Below are 18,446 nucleotides of genomic sequence, written 5' to 3'. Positions count from 1 at the left end.
AGTTGCTAACTATTGGGAATGGATGCCAGATGGCTGCTCTCCACTGGGCGCTCCTCCTTATGGCAACTAAAACTACAATCCCTGGTCTGGCCTCTCGCTGGGCTTTTGTTGGCAGAATGTTTCGTTTGATGAAGGAAGACCATCCCCATGTCTTCTTGCTTCTTTGGGGTTTGATTTGAACGAACAAGGTTTCCATCCATTCGCAAAAAGCTACTCTTCTGGGTAAGCTAAGTGAATCAAGGTATCAAAAGTATACAAGCATCTTCCTCTAGCCCCGTCTGCTATATTCTACCTTAATGCTTGGCCTGAGCTAAGAAAACTCTCTGGGTGGATGCAAGGTGAGTAGGATAACCCTGTCACGTGACTCTCCTGTCACTCACCACCCTCAGGGCGAGTTACTTCTTTGGTTAATTCGTTTGGTGATGCCACTCTTTTCTCTGTAAGCATCTCTTTGCATCTGAATCGATACGCTCGTCTGTTCTTGGGGGCGACTGGTGTTTACATGCTGACTGTACTAGTCTACAAAATCATCCTGGCACGAGTTCCAAAATATCTGAAAGCTTTTTGGTCAATTGCAATTCATCTATTCTCAGTTGATTACTGCCCTGGCTTTAAAAATACGCAAAAGCAATGCCTCGAAATAGATTAAAACAAAAAGGGATTGCGGAAACTCGACAAAACCTTTTTCGAAAGAAACCTTTAAAAAAATGGAAATAAATGAATAAAGAAAGAAAATAAGAAAGAAAGAAAAACTAAAAGAAGACCCGTGAATCGGATAGCGAAAAATAAAGGAAAGAAAAATCCTACTAAACAATCTAAATAATTTTACGAAAAGCAGTCTTACAAAACATCTTGTAATTGCCTTGGACAAAAATCTGTTACAAAATTTCGGTTAATACTAAAATCAATTTAACACAAAGTTTCTTTTGAATAGATTTTGCTGTAACCAGATATTGTCCTGCTAGAGGATCGATACCTCACGAAAAACTCTTAAAAAGTGACTTCCGGATTTAATATTCGATTCATTTTCTTCATAACATTTACGAGAGGCTAGTCCAGGCGACAGAGGAAGTCAAGCCAATAAAGGAATTTTTTTTTCTCACCTCGAAGTTTTAAGCTAATGACGATCCCAAAATATAATGTGAAGCATTAGGAGAGTGGTCCGATGGTGTTTACTCGCAGGCATCCACAGAACTGGGTATGTCGTTTTACTTCTGAAAAATTAATACCTGGTATTTTCTCACAAACTAAAATTAAGGTGAGCGCAGAAATAAAATAAATTAGTCCATTATCGATCATTAACATCCCTCGTTTTTGTTTAGTTAAATAGGTAAGTACAGCAAAAACAACAAAGTGTATGGATATATACAATTGAACACATTCTTGTAAAGATTCGAACGCATGCTAAATGTTAATAAACGTACATCTCTTTCTTTCTCTCTCTCCCATCCCTTTCTCTCTATCAACTACGAGTGAAAAACGAAATTCATCTAGTGACACATTAATGAACATACAGCGACTAATAATCAATGAATTTTGTTTTGTTATTTATTTGTTATTTTGTTCATTATTTTGTGTTTAGAAGTGACGTGTTCTGTATACTTATGACGTCACTGGAAGCAGCCAATGGTAGAGCTTAATGTGGATGGTAAAAAGCGTTTGACCAATCAGTTAACCAATATTTCTGACATCTTCGTGAACAGTTTATTATTGTTACTTTTTATTGAATTAAATTCATTTACTTGAGCTTTTTACTCTGGCTATAATTAATGTCAGGTGTAACTCACTTTGTAGGCGAGTGCGACAGGTGAGGAAGACTGACAGGTTTATTGTTTTACACTTTCATGAATGGGTGACATCCACCCACGCATAACTGATAACTGACCGCCTTTATGTGCATCTGTCATTCCAGCTTTCTCTGTACATTGGAGGAGTGGAGGAAGAAGGGGCGTGGAAGGCGAGAGGGTTGTTACTCTCTGACCCGCAGGTGTTGTCGACCTCTCCTCGGAAAACCGTTTGATTTATACCTCTCTTTCTCACTACCTCTTTCTTCCCTCCCTTTGCCTGTTCCAGGTACAAAGCAAAAGAACAAAAGCGTGGTTTATGATCTTCCTCATTATCCACCCTCTTGCTGTCGCGAGCGGGTGATTTGCATCGTGATGAGGGAGCAGCACATCAACCTAGCATCTCTCTTTTGTCTGTTACTCGTTCTCTCTCTCTCACACAGATGTTATCCACCATTCACCGAGTGTGCAAACACTCAATCTGTTTGTCTAGTCACCTGAGCTCTTCATGTGAATGTCACCGGCAAGGACTAAAATCAGTAAACAAACAGGTATGTCGGAATCGAGATTCGAACGCGCGCCCTATAATCTTCACTTGTCTTGGCGATAACTGCTGACATCTCCCTCCCTTGAGACCGCCCACAGGGGAGACAACGGCCTGACAATTAGTAGTACTCCCACAGGCCTCTCTGCTTGTAATTAGACCACGTCTCTTGAATGGGATTCACCTCCACACAATTAACCCAGGTCGCCGCACCCTGGCACTAATTGAAGAGTCGTGTTAATGCCTTCCTTCCTTCCCCGGCATTGTGAGATAATACTGTCTCGCCTCCACAGTCTGTGTACTTACGAGAGCATCGGCAAAGAGATATTTCATCCTTTTTTTTTATTATCTTTTCGATGCAAATGACTGCGTGTCACTGGAACACTTGAGATCGTGGCGGCACGGGTCGGCGACTTCTAATCTGCCACGTTGAGTTTACCTGCAGCACGGCCACTCACCTGGGAAATAACGGTGGACAGGTTGGCCTCTCCTGGGTGTGTTCTTTGTGATTGCAAAGTGAGTCAGTGCGTGTCTATGTGTGATTGTGTGTGTGTTGGGAGGAATGGGTGAGTGATGAGTGGGTGAGTGCACACGAGAGAGAAAGACTGAGGAAGAAAGAAACCACCAAAAGAGAATGAAGGAAGCTTTGAAAGCAGTGTCTAGCATCAAAGTTAAACCAAAGGCTGTGCTGAAAAGAAGAAAGAAAGAACAAAATAAAAAGGAAGAAACAAACAAAAAACAAACCCTTGACTCTAGAAGCAACAAGTCCAAAAAAAGCGGGAAATCAGGTTAAAAAAGCCAAAAAAAAGAAAGGTGAGCAGCTTCACTGTCTACACCAGCCTTAGACAACTGATGGCTGTTAAAATTAGTTTGCGTGTGAGGTGCAGAGAAAAGGATCGGTGTTTTCCCGCGCTTCCCTTGTTGGCTTTAAGCAGTTTTTATCGCACGGGCCGTGTCCGGCCTGGTAATGGGCATGAAGCAAAGACAGAGGAGCGGAAGGAACACCGGCCAATATCCAAAGGGAAGCTGTGACGTCACTGCACTTTGATCCCGCGGAGTCGCCGACAGGAAAAAGCGGAAACCCCTTTCTTGTGCTGGAAGCCTTGACAACAAGGCACAGACCATGATTTGTGTATGGAGCTTGTGGCTTCTTGCCTTTCAGATCCTGAATTTTAGTTTTTATTGTGTGAAACGTTTTCCTAAGGTTTCCCTGGAGCTCATGACAAATTATACAGGTTTTTTTTTTCTTTCTTTTCGGGCAAAAGGTGCAGTAAACTCCAAAACATGATTCACGATGTCTTTTGAGCATATTTAATATTTTCAAGTAGTGTATGTGTGTATATTTAATGTAGTGTCATCCAGTATGTGGAAATAACAAAGGTTGTTGACAGGAAGATGATCAATGTCCGTGAACTTCCAGGAAGACTGAAAGCATACAAGGTTTCATGGATCGAGTTTCGCCATGCACAACCTACTTCTCGTCCCCTATCCTCGTCACACACACACCCCACATCCCATCATCAAACATCGCGTGACACACAAACTTACTAAGCACCCGTCGATGTCTTCTCACTGCTGACGGAACCGTTGGTGGAGAGCCTCGTTGGCGTGGGAGTCGTAACGAAATGTCTGGGAACTAATTTCTATGTCCAATTACCAGAAGTCCTTGTCTTCCTCGATCCATGATCTCCTAGAGCATAGCTATCGACTGAACTGCTTCAGCCTGGCGTTGGCCCTAAAACAAAATATCACAACGGTTTGAAGTGTCGAGGACGCTTAGCCTTGGCTTCCCTTAACAAGACGAAGCCCGAGAGATACAATCGGAAAAGAAAACAACAAAATAAATGACCATGTGAACTTTGTAATATGTTCTCTGCAAACACACGCACACACGAACACTGAAACAGATACACACGTGTTTATGTTTATTGTGATATATCGAATCTGTGACTACAGTCGTCAGTAAAGGTGTCTAAAACCAACAACAAGAACGTCACACAGGTAATAAAAATATCGCTACACCTGTTGTCAACCAGACAAATAAAGATAAACAAAGATTGTAAACGACAAACAAAAAAAAAAAAAAAACTTTGCCAAACTTTCGCAAGTATTAAGTTAAGTTTGTCCGGTCAACTCGGACCTTCAAGCTGTCGGTAACTTTAAGATTCGTTTCAAGTTTGACTGGAGTTATCTGTCAGCTCAACAAAGAGCAAACAATCTTGTCAAGAGGGAAAAAAAGCGATTTAACCATTATCCTGCAGGAGTGTGTGGGAGTCGCGGCACTTTGCTCGTTGATGTTCGCCTCTGTGGGTAAACAAAGCTGTAGGTGTTGTCTGCTCTTGCCACCACAACGTCTCATTGACTTTGCAAATAGTCTCCCTTGGCTGTGGCTCACATCCGCCGGGTTTCACACAGCAGACGCCAGAGAGGAAAATGACGTTCCAAGTACTAACCTGATGCCTTCTGAATATTGATGATGACAGAGGGGTCCAGGCACTCGCCTAATACCTCTTAAATATTGATGATTCTACAGACCTCACCCTGCCACCCTTCTTAGCTGTTTGGTTAATATGGACTGTTTGGCGCTGCTGCTTGTTATGTCATCATGAACTTTCTGACATTGCTGGCTGTTGTGTTAACCAGTAATATAAAGCACGTGAGAATTTCATTCATTCATTAATCCATTTTGCATTTACATACCTACATGGTACATATTTTGGGATGAACATAGTTATATATACGTCTATCTTCTTTCTCCTTCATCTACGTCTTTTCTTCATCAAAGAACGGTTATTTCAAAGTTTCAGAATGTTACAAATCCCACACTTGTAAATTATGTACCTGATTAATTTTATGTTTCTCTCTTAAATCCATGTTGGACATTTTATTTGCACTTTTCAGGTTTTTTTAAGATTTTTTATAAGGTGTTGGAAATCCATATATATATACATTTGTCAAGTGCTGACAGCTTACAATCTATTTGTTTGCAGTTGCGTCTGAGTTAAGGAAATTACCTCAAACAGTTCAGTCCGTAGGATAGGTTTTTCATTTTTCTACAGAAGACAATTTTGTCCATTTTACAATAGTGCCTCCATTAGGCACTCCAGAGTAATTTAACAAGATTATATTTTTCTATAGACATTAATATCAAAGAAATTCACTAAACGTCTCTATTTGTTTTGTAGCACAGGTTGCTGGGTTCTAGTGAAGAAAGTCTTTTAGAATATTGGTGCTTCCAAGTAAGAGAGATAATTGTAATTCGAATAAGTCTGTTTTTGAAAGTTCAGAAGGTTTTTGAAGGTTGCCAGCAAGGGAATGAAATGAGTTTTTGTGAAGATGCCATGGAAACGTCTCTCCAGGGAGTCTCACAGTACAACAGTGGTTGCAATTAAAGTTTCTGCAACATGTTTTAGTCAAAGATTTCTGTTTATTAGAAAAAAATTCTTAACTCTTCCTAATGCGCTACTTTTCTTAATGGAAAGAGTAAATAAATCATCAGTTGCTACACATTTTGATGGCAACATATATAAAGTTATGATTATGGATAATGAATTTTGTGGAATTTATTAAAATTTATTTTGGAAAGATTGAAGCATTGAAACAATTTAGATAAAAATTCTAATCGAATGTAATAACACCATAGGCGATGTGACATGAATTCAAGAAAAAGATAAATAAACAATAATCATTGAGCTGTTACGAAGAAAGGAGTTTATACCATTGAAGCCGGGAGCTTCTCTCTTCTCTCTCTTCCATACCCTATCTTCCTCATCCTTGTATGTTCTTCTCTTTTCCTTTCTTCTCACGAAGGTCTATGTTTACTAAAGGAGATGTAAAAGGACAGAAAAAAAGAGTAAAAAAATGTCATATCTTGCTTATGCATTTATCTGGACTGTTTGGGCTGACTGAGATTGATTAAACAAAAAGAAATATTTCTTTTCGTGCATTCACTGAGTGTTGTAAAAGGCTCTCTCTCTCTCTGGAATAAACAAATATATAAATTGAAAAAAATGGAGCCAGACAAAAGTTCTAAATAGGAAGTGCAGGATAACTTACTCTTCCCAGTAGAACAACTCAAAACAACAAAACACAAAAAAAAGAAATTAATTGAATTGATTCGGGATGCAACGAGACGAGACAAGGTATTGATCTTCACTAGGTCCCTCGTCTAGTCGACTGTCAGCGGGGCTGGTATCCCAGCATCTCCTCCGTCCTGACATGTATTAAACACGAGCTATGTGTTCGGCATGCTTCATCACGGCGATCATCCAAAATCTCCCTCCTCCTCCTCCTCCTCCTCCTCCTCCTCCTCCACCTTTCTGCCTACCCTCGCAGCAACGGGTGTCTGACAGAATCCTAGACTCGACCTCGCTGCACGAGTTCAGGAGGAGGATGCATAACAGCTGAAAATCTTGTTATTTCAAAAGAAATTTCTATTTTTGGACTATTTCCGCCTACGTCTGCATCTTCTCCCCGGCATGTAGGGCGAGCATGTCTCCGACATTAATTACGATTCTCGTTTCCCATTTTAACCTGCACAGACATGCTTTTAAGTCTGTCTGTGGCTTGTGAATGTAATTTGTCCTCCACCAATGTTGGTTCTTTAAGAAATTTTGCACTGAGAGATTAAACCGATCGAAAGGACGAAAAGATTTGATCGTGCTTGAAGAAGAGGAAAGAATTTTGCAAGATGTTTTAAAAAAAAGTTCACCGAGACGTTGCCCTCCTTCTTCTATTAACTAGCAAAGACGAGACGCAGAGACGAGAGTTTAAACAAAACAAAACTAAACAACAAACAAAAACTACACACACTCAATCTCTCGTGCGAAACTGAACTTATTGCATATTATTTTTCCGGTGGTACCATATGCTTGTCACCAGTGCGAAGGTTCTAGGTTCACATCTCCTCTCGGAATGCTGTCTGGAGACAGAGAAGTCTGGACTATTTATCTCAGGTCCAGCTAGCCACATCACAGTAAAAGCTTGGACAGATACATGCAGGAACGCACACACACACACACATGCACGTGCACACAAAAGCACTTTCGTCTACAGATAGATATAAAACATTGTTAAGAGAGCCCGACTGACTGGCTGTTCCAGACATGGACATTTGCTGCAAGGAGTTCTCTGTGTAGGAGACTACAGTCGGTTAGAAGGTCTCAGTCACGTGATCCAGTCTCCAAACTAGGAGCAGAACCAGCTGGAGCTAATTGGGGTATGTTCCAATTTACAGGCGGAGTCAGTGAGTTTGGCGGGTCCTTGGTGTCTTCAGGAGTAGAGAAAAGAGGAGAAGACTAACAAAGCCATGAAACTGGACAAACACGCAGACAGACATTCAAACAAACAAGAAACAGATACACTGACGGATGTGAGACATGGCGAGTCTGTGAGCTTTATGCAAGCACTAGAATAACACTACAAGTAAAACACGCACAATGTTGTAGTCAGGAAAGCGAGAAGATAAACAGAGAAATAAAAGTCGATTCTCTCTCTATACTGTCCATACTGTAGTTGTATCAGCAATAACGACTGAAGAAATGTTTTTTCTCCCTGCAATTCCCCAGACATTGTTGTGAATATTACCTACAGTGGACTGCAAATGGGGGCGACAAAAATTGTCTGCGCGGTGGTCGACTCCACGTGAGTTCACCTCAGTGAGTCAGTTAGAAATCGTGTGTGGCCTGGTGTCAGGGAAGAGTTGTTTTTCTTGCAGCGAAGTGGCCGTCTTGTTGTTTACTTGATTAACAACGTGTCTAGCCAAGGATGCATGCACACGCACGCAAGCGTGCGAACAAACACACACACGAAGAGCGACAAAATAAAAGCGAGAAAAATATGAGCAGACTTTAAAATAAATTAAAGGGTGGCATCTTAATCTCACATAGATAAAATAGCGATGAGTGGTTTATCTAAAATAAATCCCCCAGGAGGTGACACACAATTCAAGAAATTTACTTTGTCTATGCAAAATATATATACTACGCATTTCCTCTGAGATATGAGCAGATGACTTTGCGTTATCCGCAAAAAAAAAAAAAAATAAATAAATAAATAATTGAAGCAGTGAACTGTATTAAGCACCACCGTTGGACAGGAAAGACCTAGTCATTACACCACCCAGCATTCAGGACACTGCAGGTAGAGGCACCCTGTAAGCAGTTGTTTAAACACTCGTTTGTCACCGATGCAGTGAGAGGTATTCGCTTCAGATCTCGTCTCGGGACACATTGTTGTGACACCTGTTCACCTGGCCGGATGTTGGTGAAAGGTGATGGGGGTTCAGACACCCTTCACTCCCCTTCTATAGTTCAAAATTCTCTAGTTGGAAGCACTTTCCTGTCAAAGCAACTAACCGCAGTGAAGGCGGAGTGCGCCCTCCTCTGCAATCCCTTTATCAAATTTGAGCTCAGACTTTTGCTGTGTGGGAAGCGACAGTAAAGCAAACTCAATAAACTTGCACCAGCAGGCCTTTCTATCATCTTTCTTAAGTGCCTAACTTGAACAACTTCATTCGATAAAAGAATTTTCAAATAAAGACAAATTGATAAGGAAACAAAACAAGTCACCTTAAAGACCGTTCTTAAAAGAGGAATTATGATTTTCTCTCCTCTTTTTATGAATTAACATATCTTGTTACTTTTTTCCATAATAAAAATTAATTAGAGGTGCTCGTCTTTTGTAAGTAAACACGGCGTTATCTTTCAGTTGAAACAAAGTATGGAACGCCAGACTTCATCAGTAGATATAGTCGATATAAAACTAGCATGAATGTTTCAGCCTCTAAAATATCACCTATATCTATCGATATATGCAAAACAAACAAACAAAAACTAACAACAACAAAACTTTGCAAACCATTGAGAAGTAGGTCCCAAACTTCCTTCATCGAGCTCATATTAAAAGCAGAGAATGTCCGCGCACTAGAGACTGGAAATGTTTCTATTTACTCATTGGAAGGAATCGTACCTTTCAATTCATCTTTCTATGCTCCAATCTAAGTCATCAGCCAGCTCCACAAGAAATATAGCAGACAACATTAAGATAGATAATTATTTTTTCGATTTCTCAGAAAATGTGGTGAGTAAGCATAAATGACCACAGGGACTGTACTTGGCACAGACATTAAAGTCTGTAATTATCAAAGTGTTTTTGGTAGAAAACGTCTAACTGTTTCTAATTTTCAAGTACTAATCTTGATTAAATTTTCTGCTAACTTCACAAAAAAAGCAGGATTCTTGCAGGATATAACCTCTTAATTATGTTAAGTTCCTTTTTTAATCAGGACAGCTCGTAGATGTATTGAAAGTCTAGTAAGGTATCGAGCGTAGTGCGAGGTACTTCTTTCATCAAAATGTGGATGAATAACTCACCTCTGTTCTCGACAAACACCTCGAAAAATATCATGAAAAACAGATACATTTTGTGACGTCACAATTGCCTGCGGATATCATTAACATATTGTCTCAGCTCTCTCGTTGGTTGAAGTCTTGATGTAGATGTACCCAGAAGTAAGTGTTTTTTACTTGACCTGTACACTGTCATGTCGGTAATCCTATGAATCGAAAAAGTAAAGAAACTGGAATATACTCAGATAAAGCAGAAATATCTTGTACGTCTGTCTAATCACAAGAAAATCGTGCTGCACAGTAGCAAACCTTTTAATGCCAGCTTCAGGCTACAGAGAAAAAATGAGAAATTTAAAGGCGGGGAGAGATTTAACACGCGCTCCTAAAATGCCGCGAGCACGTCCACTGCTCTCTTCAATAATTCCTCAGCTGATCCGTAGATTCTCGCATTCAAACCACTTCATTAGGGTTTTGATAAGATGCTTGCAAAAGAAAATATTGCTGACTAAAGCAGATGCTTATCGATCTAGGAATCGATGTGGGTATTACCGAAACTGTGGTTAGGGTGCAGCGGAGAACTTCATGGTCATCAATCACTAATTTTTTTTAAAGAATATCAGGGAATAAGAAAGAGACTAGATTACTGAGTCGGTGTGAAAAATTTATTTGGAAAAAAAATTGATGAGCTGAGATCCGAACTGACGGCACTAGAGTTTCTCTGTCGCTTTGGGCGCTGCGCCTACAACGCCCGCAGATGGAGGGAGAGACTTCAGGTCTGTACTTAACGACTCAAAACGTATGGGGAAGATGATAGGATGATCACTGCTGCTGGGTAAGGAGCCCGGCAATCGCACAACCGTTTGCATCGATTGAATCGGTCACGTGGTAAGGTCAATCGCGTTACGGGCGACCTCGACACGACCTCCGTTACTGCCCTTGGGAGACCTTTAGCCTTGCAGCCTTGCGTCATGCCATGAGTCAGGTCAAAGGTCGTGACAGACAAAGCAAACACTGATCACGAATTTTGATGTATAGGAATTAACCGCAAAATCAGAAAAGAAGCTTCTCATGATGACTAAACGCCATTTTTCAAAGATACTATAAAAATGAGCAATAATAAAAATTATAGTTTTGTAGCTTGGCATCATCAGTGTAAGGAACAGTGTAAGTATAAGAAATAGAAATATATAAGATGATGTGGAAAGTGTATAACATTTTGCACGATTTGTACAAGCTTCATTGTACAACTGAATCCATCCTGATCAAGGCAGCTTCACAAATGCTGTGCAACACTGGAGGAATGTTTATCTGCACGTATGGACACCTTTCTGGTCTGAAGCCACATTTTGCAGAGCAAGTCAGTTGGGAGAGAGGGAGGGAGTAGCTAATCATCGATTACATCACGGGATTCTGGGCACTGGCTTTTATTCCGAGAGAAAGGGCCAGCAGCCCTGTTGGTTCTCCTGCGTGCGTCTGAGCTGTAGTGAGGCATCCTCACGCAGGGCCCCTCGTGTCGTGGTACTGCAGTCAATACCGCACAGCCCCGCAATACCCCTTCACATCCCGGGTCGAACCCAATCAGAGAAAGTATAATTCTGGCCCAATTCAATTTCCAGGTTGTGCTAGGGTGCTTTTCAAACCCGCGAGATTGAACGCTTGCAAAAACCGTACCGTTTTCCCTTTATGCGATTATCTTTTCTTGTTGGCTCCATGGCGGGGCTACAGGACAAGAAGGGGGTAATGTTGCAGTTTTCCTCCGATGCTTTTTTTCCTGCAAACACGTCCCGCTGCCCAACGAGCCTAAAAGACTGTATTTAGCCTCTCGAACCAATAAAATATGATCTGGCCTCCTCCAGAAGAAATTTCAGAGCATGTCAATTCGAGGCTCGGGCCATTGTCAAACTTGGAAAAGCTCGGCTCTGGAGAGTTTCGCGATGTAGTTTTCTCGCAATCCACCCACCAGTGTCCTACCTTCGTGCTTATTAAACTGTCGTGAGCTGTCATAATTGCTCTGTAATTTGCTGACCCCGACCAGCGCTCAGCAGAACGACCTTCACTCTCAAAAATCGTTGTAATCGATTGGCGCAACAGGCCAGTGACGTCATATCCTGCCATGTAAGCCTCGTGCATTGGATTTTCTTGCACCGTCGTGTGCATTGAAATACATTTTCACGCGGATTTTTTTTTTAATATTCATTTCAGGGAGCTTTATTGGTTGGTTTGGAGATGCTTTCGTTTTTATTTCCTTCTTTTCTCTCTTTCTTTCATCATGGGTAGCTCTACGGAATATCGTTTGTTTTTAGAAATACAATTTAGGAAAGTTTGAAACTTCTTTGGATTATTTGAGTATTTCTTGAAGCAACTTTCTTACAATGTTCTTGTACAGAGAGGTTAAGAATGAATCAAACTAACAGGTAACCTGCTCTGAGCTGTAATAAATATCCCCAGTTTTTTTAATTATTTTATGTCACTGTAGTGTTACTGTGGACATTGTTCTGAAATAATTATTCTTACTGACTAAAGTTTAGTGTGTCTGTACTTCGCAATGGTTGGGCTTAAATACAGGGTTAGTCGCTTTATTTAAAAAGATTTTTATCGTTTTCTTCATATATATGTTTTGGAAGGTGACCTAGGGATTGCATTGTAAAGGTTGGATTCAAAAGGATAAAAGTTGAAAATATGTTTGAAAGCCAAATTTATCGTCGAGTGTTTGACTTAATTCTGCCGGCACCGATACACCTGGAGTTATCTCTGACCTGCATGGAAAAGCTAATATCTTACAAAAACATCAGGATCAAGCGAGTTAACTCTTCTCACTCTGTGTTACTTCCCCTAGTCAGCTGTTGCTTTCCATCGCTGAAACATCCAAGGTTGGAGGGGGAAAGTGATCGTTTTATGATCGGTTTTAGGTCCAGAAGAAGAGAATCTCGGCTGATTTCCAACGTCTTCTGGGTGGATGAAGTGTATCCCTCTGTTTTATGTGATGATAGAATTTTGTTTGATGATTAAACTCGCTTGGTAGCTTCTTGTTCGATGTCTTTTTGCTGAATAGCGCATCTACCCTCGAGTTTATGGATATATCCGAGTGATAAACGATTAAAAATATCAGAAGTATATCCTTTGTGAAAAATTCTTTTCATCTCATGATAACTATAAGAAATAACAAACTTGCAAACTGCAACCGATTTGCACATGCAAATTATGGCTTCTTTAAAACAAGATATTCGTGTGTTTGTCTCTCAGGATGTAAAAACTGAACAGATCTCCAAAAACTACGGGTATCGAAAAAAAAACAAATCACAATGTAGAAAGCCAAAAAAGTGTAATATCGTATAACACCTATCCGATACCTGCAATGAGATCACCTGTCAAGAAGGGGTAATGGCAATGCCCTCGGTAGGTGCTAGAAACCGCACCAGCATCACTCCATTAAAAATAACGACGAAGAAATTCAAACACATACCAAAATAATTTCAGGAACATGAAGTAAAAAGCATCAGCAAGAAAGATGACAAGGGAGCAAAAACTCGCACACAGCGAACTGCGCTCACGCCGTCTGGCGAATGTTCCTTTAAAGTGTTTTTTTTTTTTTTTGTTTTGCAAGTCCCTCGAGTGCAGACATTGAGATGTAAACGTACCCGCGATGACTGGTGACGCTGAAAGCAGAGGTAAGTGCGTGCTCGCCGCACGCCACCGTTCTTTTTTTCTTTTTCTTCTTTTTTTTTTTGCGGTAATGGGAGACGACTCTTTTTCAAGGGAAGCTACTCCGAAGCCGGCACGCGTCTGGCAGATGGGCAAAGCAAATGTTTGATGGTTTCCTCTCTTCAGACAAGACTTTGGTTGAAGAGCGGTTTGGATGGACTAGTCCTAGACAGAAATGTAATGCATGGAAAGTGTGTGTCTGTGTGTATGCGTTTGTTTGCGCGTGCGCATGTCGGTCGTGTGTGTATTACGGTTTATCAGTTCATTTAGTAAAGTGATCATTCGCTAAAGAACACAGATGACGTCACTAACACTATATTTACATAAGTACAGAAAAACCCATAAATATTAAAATTTACAAGTGTAACTTGAATTAAACACGTGAATTGTTTTGTTACTTTGTTTACTGGTTCCAAACAAACAAAAGCTAAAACTGAACGAATGTAACGTTGCTAGATCAGGTTTCCGACTGTAAGGAGGTTTTATTTTCCTGTAAATTTTGTGAGGATTGGGGGGGCGATGTGCTCGTTTGATCTGTTATCGCCGCCTCGACATTTTTTTAGTCACAAAGGTTCAGCAATTTTAACGAGCTGCCTATCAGCGAACTCTGCGCCGTCTCTTTAAATCCATCCTGTTCATTTACAGTGGGTTCTGAAACAACGAAAAACAATTGTTCCCAAGCCTGCATCGTGATCTGTTCAAATCCAGTCTCATTTTCTCTTTGCCAATCGTTTGGAACGAGCCGGTTGTCAGATAACAAATCCTGAGAGAAGTCCGGGATGTGAGAGGATGGTGGAGAGAGAGAGAGAAGGGGAGGAAGAGAGTGAAAACTGTGAAATTGACTGATTTTTAACCGTGATTTTTATTTGACGGATTTGGTGCCCTGAAGTGCTTTCAGCTTGCTGGAAACTTGTATGCGAGGACGACTGACTTTTGAAGTGGCGGCCGGTCATAAACAGGGAGGAAAACAGATAAATTCTGCACTAAAACGGAGCTTGACGTCAAACGAAACTTTTCAGAGATTTCAAAGGTTTCCAGTCAGGAAGGAATGGTTAATTTAAGCTTTCTGTCCTTTGGTAAACAGAACGGATTGATAACCTTTCTCCTGAAAGTCGTTTAGTTGCCATAATGAGACTTGTAAGGTGAAACTATCTCAGTTGTCACCGCCGTTGTATTTTCGTATTTTTCGCACAGTTGCGAACTTTCTTCTACGTCAGCAATCAAACTAACCTAAAATTAAATAAAATAAACATTTTCCATAGTTGAGAGAATCAAAATGCATGACAATGGCTTTTTGTAAAAAAAAAAAAAAAAAAAAAATAACGAAAAAATTATTCGAACGGAGAATTACCTCCCCTTGACCACTATACCTTTTTGTTTTACCTGTGATTGTCAACTCCACCTTCCACTAAAGAAGAAGAGCAGACGAGAAGGCTGTACTTTAATGCATTGTAGAACCTGTGGTGTGAACTTCTTCTTCATCATTTCCCCCAGCTCCTACTTCACAGAAGCAGCCATGGTCTTGCAGGAGGCAGGTGCTCAGACATTGCTGGCGTTCCTGGATGGAGATAAGCCCTCAGCCAGTCTGTCAGCCTCGTGTTCCACAGGCGTCGCTGGCAGCAGCAGCAGCCTTCAGTCAACACCCGGCTCCACGCTATTAAAGGCGCACAAATGCCTGGTCAATGTTCTCAGTTCTAAAAGCCCTGCCTCCTGAGGTGTGACATCATCCAACCGAACTTGTCAGCAAACAGATTGTGGGATTTTTTTTTTTTTTCTTGAAAGCTCGTCACGATTACTGTGAAGACTGCACAGGAATGTGTTTTGTCTGCGAGGCCGGCGTCGGCACCTTGCGACAGAGAGAAGAGGTTGTTAGGACTGTGGACTTCTAGGACTTAGGGTAGGAGGAATTTAGGATTGTAGGATGTTGAAGAAGGAAGAAAATTTGGGATTTTTTGTTTGTGGTAGGTGTCTGATTCTTGCTAGATACAGAGAGAGTTGCGGAACTGACTGTACAAATTAAGAATTGTTTGTTGCGGAAGAAGGAAGAAGATGGTTGAAAACGAAGATAAGGAAATTTTATGTGGCGGAAGAGCTGACTGCCAGGAGGAATATCCTCCCTTACAATTTTAAACTCACACCTGCACACACGCACACATACACACCCTTTGTTCTTGTTAAATGCAACTGAAAACCTAGAAGGACTCATCAGATAAAGAAAATGAACCATAAGGATTGAATTCATAAGAGTGAATACACAAAAGTGAACGCACGAACAGAGATACTGGAGGAGGGTCAAAGGTAGACCGAGCATGCTGAACCACACACAATGGGCAACACTAAGAAGACATGTCCTCCCTCTAACACACACACATATTCCTATCTGCTCTCCAACACACACAAATCTTTCTATCTCCTTTTTTCGGAAGATGCACCCGACCGACAGCCGATATCCCCAGCAGCAGCGCGTGTATCTGTCCCAGCGTCTTGGAGATGTAATCAAGGTTACCGCGTGCCCCGGCTCAGGATGGGGCATTGGGGGCATTGGGGGCAGGGACATTTGGAGATCTTTTTTAGAACTCTACGTCTGGCGGATTACAAGGCTACTGAAATGGAAGGCCCCCGTCGAGGGGTAGGAGGGTGTATATCGATCAGCAGGGATCGATCAGGAGAGATAGGCAAGTGATGTGTGATGTGGACGAGCATCCTTTGTGATAAGCGGGCCTTATCGTCTCGCCTTCTGACAGCAGGACTTGGCGACAAAATCCCAAATAGAGGCACAGGCCTAGAACAGAATTATTTACCGGATGGGACAGACCGAAAACCGCGGGGAAAGGCACTGTAAAGCAGAAGAAACTCCATATTACAAAGTTCAGATAGAAAAAATAATAATAATGATTGTGGAGACGGAGAGACCAGCTCGCTAGCGAACACACAAAGGGAGGAAGAAATGAAAAAAAAAGGTGGCTTGGCATTGAACAATCACATCAGAGAAGGAGAGAGAGACAGAGAACTTCAATCAATACCGAACATAAAAGCACACAGTTCAGTTAGATGACCAGCTAAACACTTGTAGTCCAGCAAGAATCCATCTCCACATCATGCCCAGCTCCTTTGGCATCAGCTTTTGTCGATACCCACCGTCTAAACTCCTCCTCCCTTCCATCTATTCTCTCGTCGTTACGTAATGAGTTGCTGAAACTGGTACAAATCGAAAAAGGCCTCACACTAATTGATCCCTGAGTCGTTTGAAAAAAAAACCCTGCTCACCTCGTCCGCGTCTAGCGATTTGCGTGCGCAGCCATCTTGTCTTTCCCTCTCTTCCTCGCCTGCCTCCTCCTCCGCTACACTGCCTGTGTTGCTGGCACGCCAAATATTTTGAAAACAAACGCTTTGCCCGTTAATCGACCTAGCCTACTGCGCCCTACGAATACTGCTGTTGCCCTTTCATCACTCACCTTTCATGTCGTCAGCGACATTTTGTTGTTGTAATTTTTTGTGTTCTTCGCGAACGATCTGAAGTTCTGATTTCCTCTTGTTTTGGTAAATCGTAAAGAAATCATCCAAAGACTAAAACAAACTGTATAGTCTAAGCTTCGTTCTACTGTTTCTTCAAAGAACTCTTAAGATAAAAAGGCAGGCTTTCATAGATAATGTCTTTTTGCAGGTGTTTCGTTATCGTCAATGCGTCAAGACGATGACGACGATGACGAAGAAGAAAGGAGGAGTAGGAAGAAGTAATTTTTTTCACAATAACAACACCTTAAGCTGTACTTTTCCAAATTCTAGACCATCGTCTCAAGGAGATCAGCCTGGCAGTTCATTATTTTTTCTGTCTATCACGTTGGAAAATTACAATACTCCTTAAAAAAGAAAACTTGTACTCGAGACCTCCCTAGTTATTCAGTAGCTTGAACTTCGTCTTGAATGTGTTTCTCAGGATTCTGCCTAGCCGTATGTGGCAGTCTGAAAAGAAGGTCATGCTAAAATTATAAAAAAATGAAAGGAAATTAAACCTGAAACCTGACCGAACTCCTAGAAAGTTCCACCTTTTGCCGTGGAAGCGCTGTCAGTATTTTTTAGAGTGTGGTATTTTCTAGTTTGGTGATTAAGGAAGTCTCGCATTTCACAGCTGCTTATTTTATTCCTAAAATTACGCAAACCATCTCTTCTGCAGTCAAAGATGCTTTGAGCTGTGGTGTGAGGAATCATTTTGCAGTTAATGGCATCAACAGGACACTGTAAATATAAAAAAGATATATCTTCATCGTTATCATAAGTGGCAACGACATAGAAAAATCATAACCACAACAAGAAGTGGCATTCAACTTGGTAGTGAACACTGCTTCTGTACAAGACAGGACTTGGGGAATGGAAGGGAAGGGAAGGGACAGCTCGTCAAATGTGTTTCCAGTGAAATCCGAGCTTCCCTGGCAAAACGAAGCGGTTCCGTTAGTTCTTCTCCGAAAGTTCTCGACGACCTCTTTCTGATCCTCTTGGCGGACTCGAGGGCCAATAACATTGGCGGTTCCAAGCCGCCTTTGTTGCCTCTTGCCGATGAATCAATCGCCAGCGCCAGATTCTGAGGGTCGGTGTGGCGACTGCGCTGTCAGCACTGAACGAGGTCAAGTCACACAGAGACGCTGGCGAGGGCCACTTGACGTTTTGCTCAGACCTTCTGGAGAAGGTTTTCTGTCGGCAAAACCCGGATACACCATGGCTTCCGCTAACTTTCCTGCATAAAGACTTCCAGCACTAGTCTTTTCTCTCTCTCCTTCTCTCTGTTTCTATGCCCCTCTTTCTTTCTCTTTTTTTCTCTCTTATCCATCATTCATGCTTCCTTCTGTTCGTGTTCGAGGGAAGTACAAACATCTAGGATGTTTCCAGCAGGTAATGATACCAGTGTGGTTGTATAGTCATGGGACGGATTGCACGCTTTACATGTTTGTCTTCTCGGTGAAGTCAGGTGAGAAATGTTAGGTATCGGCGATGTTATTTTTGTACAACTGATCTGCAAGTTTGTTTGCTTGCCTGGCTGGCTAGATGCTCACCTCATTGTCTGTCTGCTTG

The 18,446-nt window shown here is 41.5% G+C and overlaps 1 long non-coding RNA gene across 1 annotated transcript; it reads right to left on the bottom strand.

The window, feature by feature from the left end:
• Window positions 1-966: 966 nt before the first annotated feature.
• Window positions 967-16,730, bottom strand: LOC112553578. The gene is made up of 3 exons (XR_003097073.1): window positions 16,647-16,730; window positions 3,877-4,063; window positions 967-1,214 (listed from the first exon to the last, which is right to left on the bottom strand). It is a non-coding gene; the product is annotated as an uncharacterized LOC112553578 (long non-coding RNA).
• Window positions 16,731-18,446: the final 1,716 nt, after the last annotated feature.

Source organism: Pomacea canaliculata, linkage group LG13 (assembly GCF_003073045.1).
Source record: "Pomacea canaliculata isolate SZHN2017 linkage group LG13, ASM307304v1, whole genome shotgun sequence".
Lineage (NCBI taxonomy): Eukaryota > Metazoa > Mollusca > Gastropoda > Architaenioglossa > Ampullariidae > Pomacea > Pomacea canaliculata.
This window is presented reverse-complemented; position numbering and strand designations above follow the sequence as displayed.